At 36.6% G+C, this 12,202-nt stretch overlaps 2 pseudogenes; both read right to left on the reverse strand.

Moving 5' to 3' along the window:
• Window positions 1-2,068: 2,068 nt before the first annotated feature.
• LOC137579648 (uncharacterized) lies at window positions 2,069-3,998 on the reverse strand (annotated as a pseudogene).
• Window positions 3,999-4,229: 231 nt separating this feature from the next.
• On the reverse strand, window positions 4,230-5,860 carry LOC137579649 (ATP-dependent RNA helicase p62-like; annotated as a pseudogene).
• Between the last annotated feature and the right edge of the window lie 6,342 nt (window positions 5,861-12,202).

Here is a 12,202-nt window from a genome sequence, read left to right on the forward strand (position 1 = left end):
TGACAACTTTCGAGATAACTTTCAAAAAATTGCAATTCGACTCAAAAAGTTCGATAATTACTCAAAATATTGATGGCCAAAGTATCGATAATATAGCTTCCGATAAATTGCAAGCATGGAGTGTGGCATCTCTAAAAACATTCAATCGACGATCACCAGGCCATGCAACATGAATTATATTTTTAAAAATTGTGTAAGTAATTTTGTTTTTTTGATATTTTAACAAATGAATTATAATTAATTTATATTTTTATTTATTTCCAGACGGTTAACATCACCGCAGATGGTGGCCAGGGCCAAAGGCGCCCGAAAAATTTCAAAAAAAAAAATCCGTGGCGCGGGGTGTTCAAAAGGGGAAAACCCAAGCGTGTGGCCATGGCCAAAATTAAGACGGCACCATGTGTATGTCATACATAGACACACATACTTGAGTGTACATACATATATGTATGTGTATACATACATATTTGTATGAAGAAAATCCCATACATATATGTATGTACATAAATGTAATAAATTATGTGTGAACACATGAAAAAAAAATTTGATTAAAAAAAAAGGAAAAGAAAATATGACACGACATTACTGAGATTTGAACCAACACATCACACCATGCAACTGCATCAATACCGCATCGTCCCCATTCACTTACAGCTTACACCACACGATCATTACAAAAAGAGCTGACATCATACTGGTTGTGTATTTAGCATTAAACCAAATATTTCATTTTTATATCATTTTATTAACTAAATAGCAAAAAAAAAAAACAAAATTAGTTTTTTTGGTTTCGAACCGCGTCTCTGTTGTGAACGCACCAGACTATAAGCCATTTACCACTACCCTGTTTATGAGAATTTCGTACGATCAGAGGCAATAAGAAAGTAACAAGAAATATTTCTTGTCGTTTATCCATTAAAATAAATCGAAAAAAAAAATATCCATAAAAAAAAGTTAGCCCGTCCTCTTTTTCCATGCATCCTTGGCGTGGATTTGAACCCACTGGTTATAAAAATTTATTTTAGCAAAAAGGTCATTTCCCACCAACACCACAATGCTAGTTGGAAATTGAAACGAACAGAGCCAATAACAGAGAGTAACAAAAAATTTATAGTGTGCGTGAAACGTACAAGAATGCCATTGCACAGTGGTTTACTTTTGGTAAACTCCTTCCGAAATAATAATTTTTTTATTTAGTCAAGATTATTATAAAACACCAATTTTGCACATTTAGATAGAATTCTTTTTAGAATTCTGTTGAAAAATAAAATTAATTTTTTTAAAAAAAATATATATAATAATATACAAATGCATACGCCTCATTCTTTTTTTTTTTCGACAATTCATTGTGAACTTTACGTATTTTTCCTTTAATTTTTTTAGTTTTGTCTTTTATACAGATTTATTAACTAATAGTTGGGAAATTTTTATTCCCGGAAGAATCACTTTTGTACAACGACAGGACTAACTCTATAATGCTTGACATTTTCGATGTATGCCTAAGTGATTATAAGTTCAAAATTCTAAGGCAATTCACAGAGTTTGCCGATGTTGAAAGATATATCCTTTTGTAGCTTTCATCTCCAAAGATACCAAAACAACTTAATAATGATAAATTGTAGAAAAATTTGATTTTGTTTAATTCATTTAACAAATTAATATTAATAGCTTTCAAAAGTCGGGTCTCAAATGCGAAAATTTTAAAATGACAGCGTTTGATTTTAGTAATTTTTAATTAATCGTTAAATTACTATTTATTTATATGTATTTTAATGATTCTACAAATAATAACAATAGATAATATAGAGCATTGTCCTCTTATTTTCAACATTAACAGCTTAAGTCTGGATTCGCTGTCGCTTCAAGATTCTGCCTTAAGAAACACATACACACAAAAATACATGCACATACACACATATATAAATCGGTGCAGACACATACATATGTATATATATATATATGAATGTGCTAATATTAATTGAAATCTTTTGAAACTTAGAAACTAAAAAGGTAGTAAAATCAATCAATCGCGTTGCATTTTATATCACCGTCTCACAGGAGTCGCCGCTTACAATTTGGCCCTCTTTGGCACTCCGATGGCCTCGAGTACCCCCTGATGTCTCCAGATGCTGGAACAAGATCTGCAGATGTTTAATGAAGTGGGCAGCATGTTGCGAATGATCCCAACACTTGAAAGTGACCGTAATATCGGCTCTCTCCCAATTCTCGCGGACCTGAGTATGAGGATTTGTTAATTAGTTACAGAATTATTAAACCATTTAGAAATGTAAATTGCTCACCGCATGATTCGATGATGGTGGACCGATTGGATCGTTCTTGGAGACAAAGAACAGGGCTGGCGACTTCAATAGAGTCGAATGGAACATTTGACTCGATCTCATATAATGAATAGTCGCCTGATTATGGAATGTCTTCATATGGTAAAGCGTATAATTTCTCAATGCACTCTGCATCCGGGCGTTCTTGGGAAATATGGATTTGGGCAGACCCACAGGTATTTCCGTAATATCGGCAGCACTATCCCATATCTGGCAAACGAAACGATCCAATATGTTTAGTTTTGAGCACTTTTCTGTTTATTTGACTTGTAATTTTTTCCATGTGCGTAAAGTTAGCCCCTCTGTTAACCCACTGTTAATTTTTTTGAATTTTCAATTTTCTAGGTAATTATTAACTATTTTAAATGAAATAAAGTTTAATATTATAAAAAATACATCAATCTACTGTTTTTATTCACTTTTGGGGGGATTTCGAACATTCTATATATATACAATTTGTCTATGAAAATGGGTATTTTACGTATTCGTTTAGCACAGCTCCAAAGGCACAGCTCAATGACAATTAAATGCCAGAATTTTCCCCAATTATTCATTTACATCCCCAAGAAATTTCAATAAATTCTCTGCTTCTTCAATTCCTTTTATTTCGCCATACAAAATATGTTTCCAAAATTTGCACAAAATTTGGCGAGTTGCACAAAATTTCCAAGAACACAGCTCAATGGACATTAAATGCCAGAAAGATCAAGGGACTTTTAGGAATATGTGCATAGAATTTTCATTGAGAATGTGTGAACAGTTTTCGAGAAAAATGCATAAATATAAGGGTATCTCGAAGATATAAATTTCGCTCTAGCAATTGCAATTCGCCGCTCGATTTTGATCCGCGCGACGCAATTTGAGATTCGCTGCTCAGCTCTCTGCTTCTTCCCACTATTATTTCGCCATACAAAATATTTCTAAAATTTTGCACCAACTTTGGAAGAATGCACAAAATTTCCAAGAACACAGCTCAATGGACATTAAATGCCAGAATGATCAATGGACTTTTAGCAATATGTGCATAGAGTTTCATTGAGAATGCATAAATGTAAGGGTACATATTTGTTCAGCAAAGGCAAGTTGCCGCTCAGTTTTGAATTTCGCCATTCAATAGAGTGGAATAGGGGGACTATGGCACATATGGTGCCGATGAAATAGTGGGTTTTGCATTGTGGTACACGACTGCAATAAAAACATGTTATTTTTTTTATAATAATATTAAATATTTTTATGACGGCTTTTCTTCAAAATATGAATGAACTTAATGAAATACGTAATTGTTAAGTTTGTCTTTTTCATTTAAGGGAAAATTGAAGTATTGTATTTATATGTACATATATGTACTATATGTTTGTGCAAGTGGAAACAAATTTGCTGCAAACAAATAAGACTTGTACCATTGTATCATACTAATAATAGTTTTTCGTAATTTATTTAAATAATTAACAAAACAAATTCAATCGCACTATTGCAAAACAACAGCTTTCTCTATTATGAGAAAGAAATTAGAAGCAAAAAAAAGAAAATTTTTATTAAAAATAAACAATCGCCTCCGCCAGGATTTGAACCTCTACTTCCTTTATATATGCATATGAAAGCAATGCGTGTAATAAAAAAAATTATAAATTCTCCACTAGGATTCGAACCCATATACATTTTGTACATACGTATCATATATTTTTTAAAAAAAAAAATAATAAAAAATTTTTTAAAAAAAATTGGACTGGTTTTATAGGATGGACGTTCGAAACCTACACACAGATTGTTGGACGGCCTACACCTTATTCACCAATTCCAATGCCAACAAGGCCAATCGATCTGATTCAGGTTCTAAGGCGTGATTAGTCAAATCAGGTAGGAAAAGTTTGAATTTTTCCAATTGCTTTTCTATTTAACAATCTTTCTCTCCTTCGCTACATCTATCGAATAGACCATCAATCCCAAGCTGATGAATATGGCGATGAGTGGTGGAGTGATGGACGCATTGGTGGATATAATGCCGTAGGAGGAGGAGGAGGAGTAGGTGGTACACCGACCACACGCTATGATCAGAAGCAGCGGTCGTCGCCACCTAACCTGCAGGGAGTGTCGGCAATTCCGGAAGCTGGATAATTAGAGATCACGCTCCTACTGCGATTTATCGCCATGAATGGCACAAGCCCGCCAACCCTGTCGTGAAATATTGCGGGTAATCTCATCGACCCGCTTCTTGGTTTCCACAAAAATGATGGTTTTAGTTTCACTCTCTGCTGAGATGTCGGTCAGCAAATTGATGAGCTATCTTCTCAGATTCATCGCAGACATCGACAATCTGACGTATATTGTAATTGGCACTCAGCGAGAGAGATCCAATATTAACCTGAAAGTAATTATTAAGAAATTCCTCGGCCAATTGATGCACCTCCTTCGGCCAGGTGGCTGACCACATCAGAACCTGCCTATCTGGTCGTATCTGTTGCATAATCTTACGAATTTGAGGCTCAAAGCCCATGTCAAGCATTCGGCCTCGTCAAGGACAAAATAGGTGCACCGCTTCAGCGATGTGGTTCCACGCTCCAGGAAATCAATCAAGCGACCTGGAGTAGCAATTACAATCTCTACGCCGCGTTCCATATCTCGAGCCTGCTGGCCCTTTGGAGCGCCACCAAATATGCAAGTATTACGCACTTGTGTATTGCTGCCAAACTCACTGGCCACCTGCTGGATCTGTTGAGCCAATTCACGGGTGGGCGCCAATACTAGAGCAATGGGCCCATCGCCGCGCTCCAGACGAGGCTGATTGTTTATTGTTTAAAATGAGCAACGCCCACCAAATCACGGCCACTTAAAGCAATGGGCCAACCCTGAGCTTGTATAGCCGCGGGCTTGGCGAATCCCTGTCCGTTTCTTCCTGGGTGCGAGCCAGCACCGTTTCGCAGGGCTTATAGAAATTCTTGCGGAATGGCGTCAAGTTCACCTCGGACCACACAATCTTTGGCAAGTAGGAGCCATGCTTTGAAGGCGGACGATTTCTATTGTCACGTTTGGCTGACATGCTCCCGGGGCCACCAGGGCGCCGAGGACCACCGCCATTCATCGGCCGGCCGACGCCACCACTGCCATTAAATCCCGGATAGGGAGCAGACCGATTCCGTTGAAATATAGCTCCGCCACCTCCAGGCGGACCCATGCGCTGAGTGGGCATGCCGGCACCAGTGCCACCGCCTCCGTATGCGTTCATTTGTCCGTGATACCTGAAATGACCGTAACCATTATCAATGTTTTTTGTTTGTGCCATAAGCTTGGAATTTTGAGCAATTAAAGCAGATCCAAATAGAAAATTTGTTGCGTTGGTCAACGGAATCTGAATGCTTTTATATAATTAACCAATACCGCAATGTTACTTACATATTCATTTTCTTAGCTGTTTTTTATTTCGCTCACAATTGAATGCCTAATTTTTTTTTAATGAATATTCCTGTATATTTGTAATACTTTTTCCACTGAACAATTTTCCTACGTTGTCAGTTTCCCTAGAGATGGTCGAAGTAATAGAGACTTCAAGCTGTGAACTTATTGTATAAAACATTTTAATCGATTAATCACCATCGACATAATTATCGATAGGTCGATAGGTAAAAAAGCATATTCATCGGTATTTTTATCATCTCTATAAAATAAGAATGTTAAAAATTTTAAAAACCGAAAGTAATTCTAATTTCAAACTGGAATATAACGGTTCGCATTGCAGTTGTATGTTTTGTCAAGATTAATTAAAATATTAATAATTAAAATTGTCATTGCCTGTCGTCTAGAATTGATGATAAACAATGTTTTAACAAAAATCTAACAACAACTTCTAAGCGCCCACCAAACAATGTATCTGAGATTGATAGAGATCAATTGATAGAGATTGGTGGGCGTTTAGAAGTTGTTGTTAGATTTTTGTTAAAACATTGTTTATCATCATGATATCATCATGTTGCCAGAGGGCAACAAGTCATTATGCTGGCGACCCGTGCAGCAACAATTGTTATTGGAGATAAGGTAATCACATTTCGAGTAACACCTAACCTAACACTAACAAAAACAATCACAATGAAAATACAACACGTTACAAAAGTAAAAGCTACTACAACAACAACAAGCAACGCTACATAACACAAACCAACACTTCCCTGAAGCAACGACTGCCACAAGAAGCAGAAATTCCTGGCCAAATGCAGCCCATATATCAAGGCCTCTTGAGCATGATCCAACAGTTAAACTTGGCCATTGGCCAGCTGATGACATTGATGCCCGATCCAAACAGGAACAACCAGGACTGACGCTGTCGAATATCCCATCAAATTCATACCTAAAAATAAAAAAAAAACAAAATATTAAAAACAACACAAAAATGAAGCAACTAATACGAAATAAAAGAATATAAAAATCACGTAAACTAAAACTATAACAACACATATTAAAACACAACAAAACTCATTTTAAATAACATGCAAATAAGACTACAAATTAAAACAATTCAACTAAAAACTAATACAATAGCAAAATTAAAACTAAAATAATTCATATATTAATTACCCAATAAAACAAAAATCTATAAACGTCAAAACAAACAAAACAAACTAATAAAAACATACAAAATGCATTAAAACTTATCTGAAATACAACAAGATTAACTAAAAACTAAAAACAACATACATCTCAACTGTCTAATCTAACTTAAATCGATAAACACATTGCATAAACTAAAACTATAAAACTCCATAACAATAAACCAAATGAACATGGCAACAAACTACAAAATAACACAATACAATACTAAATAAAAATCATGCAAAAACAAATATCTATCCAATAAGAACAGTAAAACTAAATTAACACATAAATACACTATCTAAAACAACAATACATACAAATCATTTCACAAAACTTTTTAACAAAAACAACACATACTTAAACAATCCAATCCATCTTCAATTCTGATGCACAAAACCTAAAAATAAAAAGAAATTAATAACAAATTAGTAAAAATTGCAACATAAAACAAAACAAAAAGCTATTCAACTAAATAAACATGCAAATCTAAAACTCCGCAGAACAAATCAACTAAACACAGATAAAACATACACAACATGCAACCAAAACAACATGTACTACACCTGAACAACACAAACTGCCACAACACAGCAAAACGTGGCAATGAGACGTCCCACCTGGCCCCATGCTTACATGAACTGTCGAGGTCGCTCTGGAAAAGTCAACTCCTTACTGGGCTTTCATTCCAACCTGTCCATACCTGAAAATAAAAACACACAGATGAATATCGGGATTCCTGCCGTGCAAATCCTCCTCTCCTTGCAGGATGCTACAACCCAAAGGCCAAGTCACGAGAACACCTAAAAAAAAAAAAAAAGAGCCCAATACTTACCATCAAATTACCTACCTGTGATTCCTCCTAGATGCACACTGGAGACCTGGAAGCGAAACATGGTACCTAGAAAAAAAAGTAAAATTGCAATTATAAGTTAAATAATTTTTTTTGCTAATTGGGCCTTTGTTTACCTTTTTTACCTAGTGTGACCCAACCATGCAATTCCAATAACATGCCCACTGTAAACTCAAAATGTTAATTAACATGCCAATGTAAATGACTGCCGATAGTTACCAAATCGCATACATCTGCAATGGCACTACTTTTAAACTATTCTACCTTAAATAATACTCTTAAAAACTAAATCTAATGCATGCAACTAACTAATTATACTAGTATCATAAAAAATTTTTAAGCCGATACAACAAATAACATAACTCTTAACATCGATAACAATGCCACCCAAAGATAAACCACAATCGATAACATAAACAAAACACACACATAGTGGCAGCCATAACTACTAACACATACAAAAGAAACACATTGATACAAATTCCATGATAATCACATGAAATATAACTCGATCTTAACATAAAAACTTAAAACTACACAAGCTACCTCTATCTCACACATGTAACTAACTAAAACAATGCCCAATATTATTCTAAAAATAATTCTATGAACAAATCTATCAAAAAACTATGCTAAACATGCAAACGGTGAAATTTTTAATACACACTGCACACTGGTCAAGCTACTATTGAATATGCAACGAAAAAATAATAAGAAAAAATAATCTGAAATTAGCAAAAATCAGGGAAAACATACTAAAAAATATTCCAAATAAACAATAAAAATGAGCAAAACATAAAAAAGCAACAATAAAATATATACAAAAATAATAAAACTAACACATAAAACAAACTAAAAACAAACCATAAACAGACTAAACACTAAATCAATCTAAACATAATACATAATCACTAAAACTAAATCAAAAACATATTATACTTACCAACACATACACCTAAATATCTTAAACACGCTATAAAATTAAAGAAATTACCTAAATTAATCCAAACATATATATTACTAAAATTAAATCAAAAAACACATAATACTTACCAACACACCCCCGTTAAATCACAAACATGCTATAAAATCAAATAAATTACGTAAATCAAATAATAAAAAATAATGCTTACCACAAAAAATTAATATTAAAATATATTTTAAAAACCATTTAAATCATAAAATATACTAAATAATACAAACCATTTATACTTACCAGAACACTTACCTAAAAATCATAAAACACACCTAAAAATCATGAACCTAAATCATAAAAAGATTTTATAAAGAAATACTATATACTATACTTACCTCTAATCCAAACTCTAACCTAAAGCATAAAAAAAAAAACGAAACCAATTATACTTACCTCAATTGCCATACCTAAATCTAAATCAAAGCTAAAATAAACCTAATACTTACCATTAATATCTCTATTTCACTAATAACTCTAAATACACTTACCTCTTATACCACTGTGAGGAACATTATATAGACAAGAATAATGTCCCCCACAACAAACAAGCTACAACAAACAATCTACAAAAATACAAACACAGCCAAGGCACAAACCAAATACACAGTATAAGTATTGGTCATATAAGAGTGAAATCGGGTGTGAATGAGCAAACGTAGCGAGGCCGGCCGAACATGGCCGATCGAACCCCACGCAACCGCTGGCGATTTCGTACAAGCGGGAAGATGCGTGGGAGGCATAACAAAAAAACAATTATACATGCACAGGCGACGGGCAGCCAAGTCCAACATGGCTCGATCGAACCGAATCGAACCCCATGCAACCGTTTGGTACAAGCGGGAAGATGCGTGGGAAGCATAACAAATATGAGTGGCTGTATAAGAGTAAATGAAGCCGGGCTTGAAGACACAATTGCATGTGAAAAGGGGGCATTGGCCTCATTTGACAAATTAAGAGCATGGAGAGGCAAATAAATGCATGCATTAGCATACATATGGGTCACACGTACACTATGCGTGAGGCGGTGAGAGAGAATACCGGTGGCCAATGGGCCGCGCTATGCATACGTCACGCTCATGAGATCGAAAGCGGTAAATTGCAAGCGCCAAAAGAATTTCGTGAGCGAGAGAAAACGAAAGTGAGGGCCAAGCAAGCCCGAAAGACGGGTGCGGGGAATGCTTGGTACCGAAATGAAACCAAGTGAGGGCTATGCTTATGATACGGGGAGTAGGGGGAGAGCAAAGAAATTGTAAAACGAAAATGGTTTGTGGATTTGTGAGGGGAATATGCAAGCCGAAGGGGGAGGGATGAGCCATGGGGAAGCCCTCTATCTAATAGATACGAGATGCACATGAAAGCGTTTTGCGTGGGGAATTAAACAATGTTATATATTAAAGTAATCAAGCTAATTATGTTTAAACATTAATTTAGTTAATACAATTAGCATATATGTATGTAGATGATAATATTGAGTAAATGTGGGTGAATTTGGGTATGACGAGTGGATCAAAGGGAGCGACGGGCGACGGCAGCGTTGGCAGAGAAAGCAGAGAGAGTCAACGGGATACGGAGGGCGGCCAATAGAAAGGCGACGCCAATGCGAGAAAGTGATGCAAGTCAAGATGTACAAACAAGAAAGACAAGGACAAGGCGTAAATGGGCGCTCAGCCACAAAGAAAGTAGTTATATGCGCCAAGGATTTACGGGACTTTCACCACGCATAGCAACAAATGGATGCGTGGGTGAAAGCAGAGGGCCGATGGAAATGTACCAGCTGTATAGCGGTACCACACCAATGTGTTCCTGAGGCCATGGGATCTGCCTATATAAAGGCAACGGCTGTCAATCAAATCAGGAAGTCGACAAGTCGTGATCAAGTAATAAGTAATTAAGGCCTTACGAGTAACCTTAAGAAACTTATCAAGGAAACACAAGAAACAACAGCAAAATTAAGAACTATACAGGCCTTACGAGTAACCTGTACAGCTTCATTCAAGTATAACAAGTCCTTAGACAAGGATACCAAGCCCCGTACCCAAGCCAAAGTAAAGTTGAGAGAAACAAAGGAATCTCAACAAATTTAGCGGAAGGGGTGCAGAGGTGTATCGCAAATCAAGCACATTGTACGGATCGAGGCAGTAGCCAGCAACGGCTACAGAAACAAGAGGAAGACACAGACAGGACAACGAGGGACTCAAAGTAACTCACCAACGCTATCCGAGCCCAGCACTACCATCGAGAAACCGTCATATCCAACCAACTCCATTAACGATTTGAATAAACGTACAATTAACATCGGCACTTGAAATCGAGTGTGTTTTAATTTCACCGGGGCACAAAATAAATTTGTTGTGCCGAACCTAGCCCAAGAGATATTGTAGATATCCCGAAGGACGAAAAAGGATCGTTACAACTGGCGCCCAACGTGCTATACTGGTGAAATTTTAACAAAACAAAAGTGTAAAATTGTAAAGAAAACATTCAAAATGGGGAAAGGATGGATTTACCACATGAAGAAGGAGGATCTGTTACAGACAGGCCAAAGGATCGGGATCGAGATGACCGGTACAGTGGAGGAAATGAGGAAACAGCTAGGCGAATGGGTAGAAAGGAATGAAACGGACCCAGACTGGAAGGAGGAAATAAATAGATTGGAAACAAAGTACGCGAAAAATATAAAAATGAAAACAATAGCAAGCACATCAAAAACATGCGAAAGTGAGGCTGAGGAATTCCAGAAAATAAACATCGCCACACTAGCAATCCCACCATATTTACCACCAAGATGGGGGAAGCGAAGGAGCCCTAGATAGCACAGAAACAAAGAGGGACATAAGGAGACAAACGATAGACCCCAAGAAAACGGTACCACAGGCAACAAACAGGACCACTGAATACGCCAAGGTGGCAAAACAAGTGAGGGAATGGACATTCAGGTTCGACGGCAATTCCAGACCACTAGAGTTCATAGAACAGATCGAGTGGTCAGCAGACATGTATGGCATCGAGCTGGACATGATCCCAAGAGCAATGCCAGAACTACTGAAAGACAAAGCACTCAAGTGGTACGTCGCAAACAACAAGCAGTGGCGATCGTGGAAGGAGTTCGTTGAGGGCTTCAAGAAATACTTCCTGCCAAGAGGATTCTTCAACAAATTGGCGGACCAAGTGAAAAATCGCAAACAAAACAGAAACGAGTATTTTAAGGATTATATGATCGACATGCAAACAATGATGAGACCCCTCAAAATACCAGAGTACGAACAATTGGAGGTTATATTAGAAAATTGCACTCCAGATTTGAAGATATTCGTTCGGCCGCACAGAGTCAGAAACCTAGAGGAGCTGATGCAGTTGGCAGATGAACATGAGATGCTTGAACAAGAACGAGCAGATTTCCATCGCCCAAATAATGCTCAAAGAACACACAACAACCAATCAAGCCACAGAGGA

Source organism: Drosophila tropicalis, unplaced genomic scaffold, assembly GCF_018151085.1.
Source record: "Drosophila tropicalis isolate 14030-0801.00 unplaced genomic scaffold, ASM1815108v1 contig_750, whole genome shotgun sequence".
Lineage (NCBI taxonomy): Eukaryota > Metazoa > Arthropoda > Insecta > Diptera > Drosophilidae > Drosophila > Drosophila tropicalis.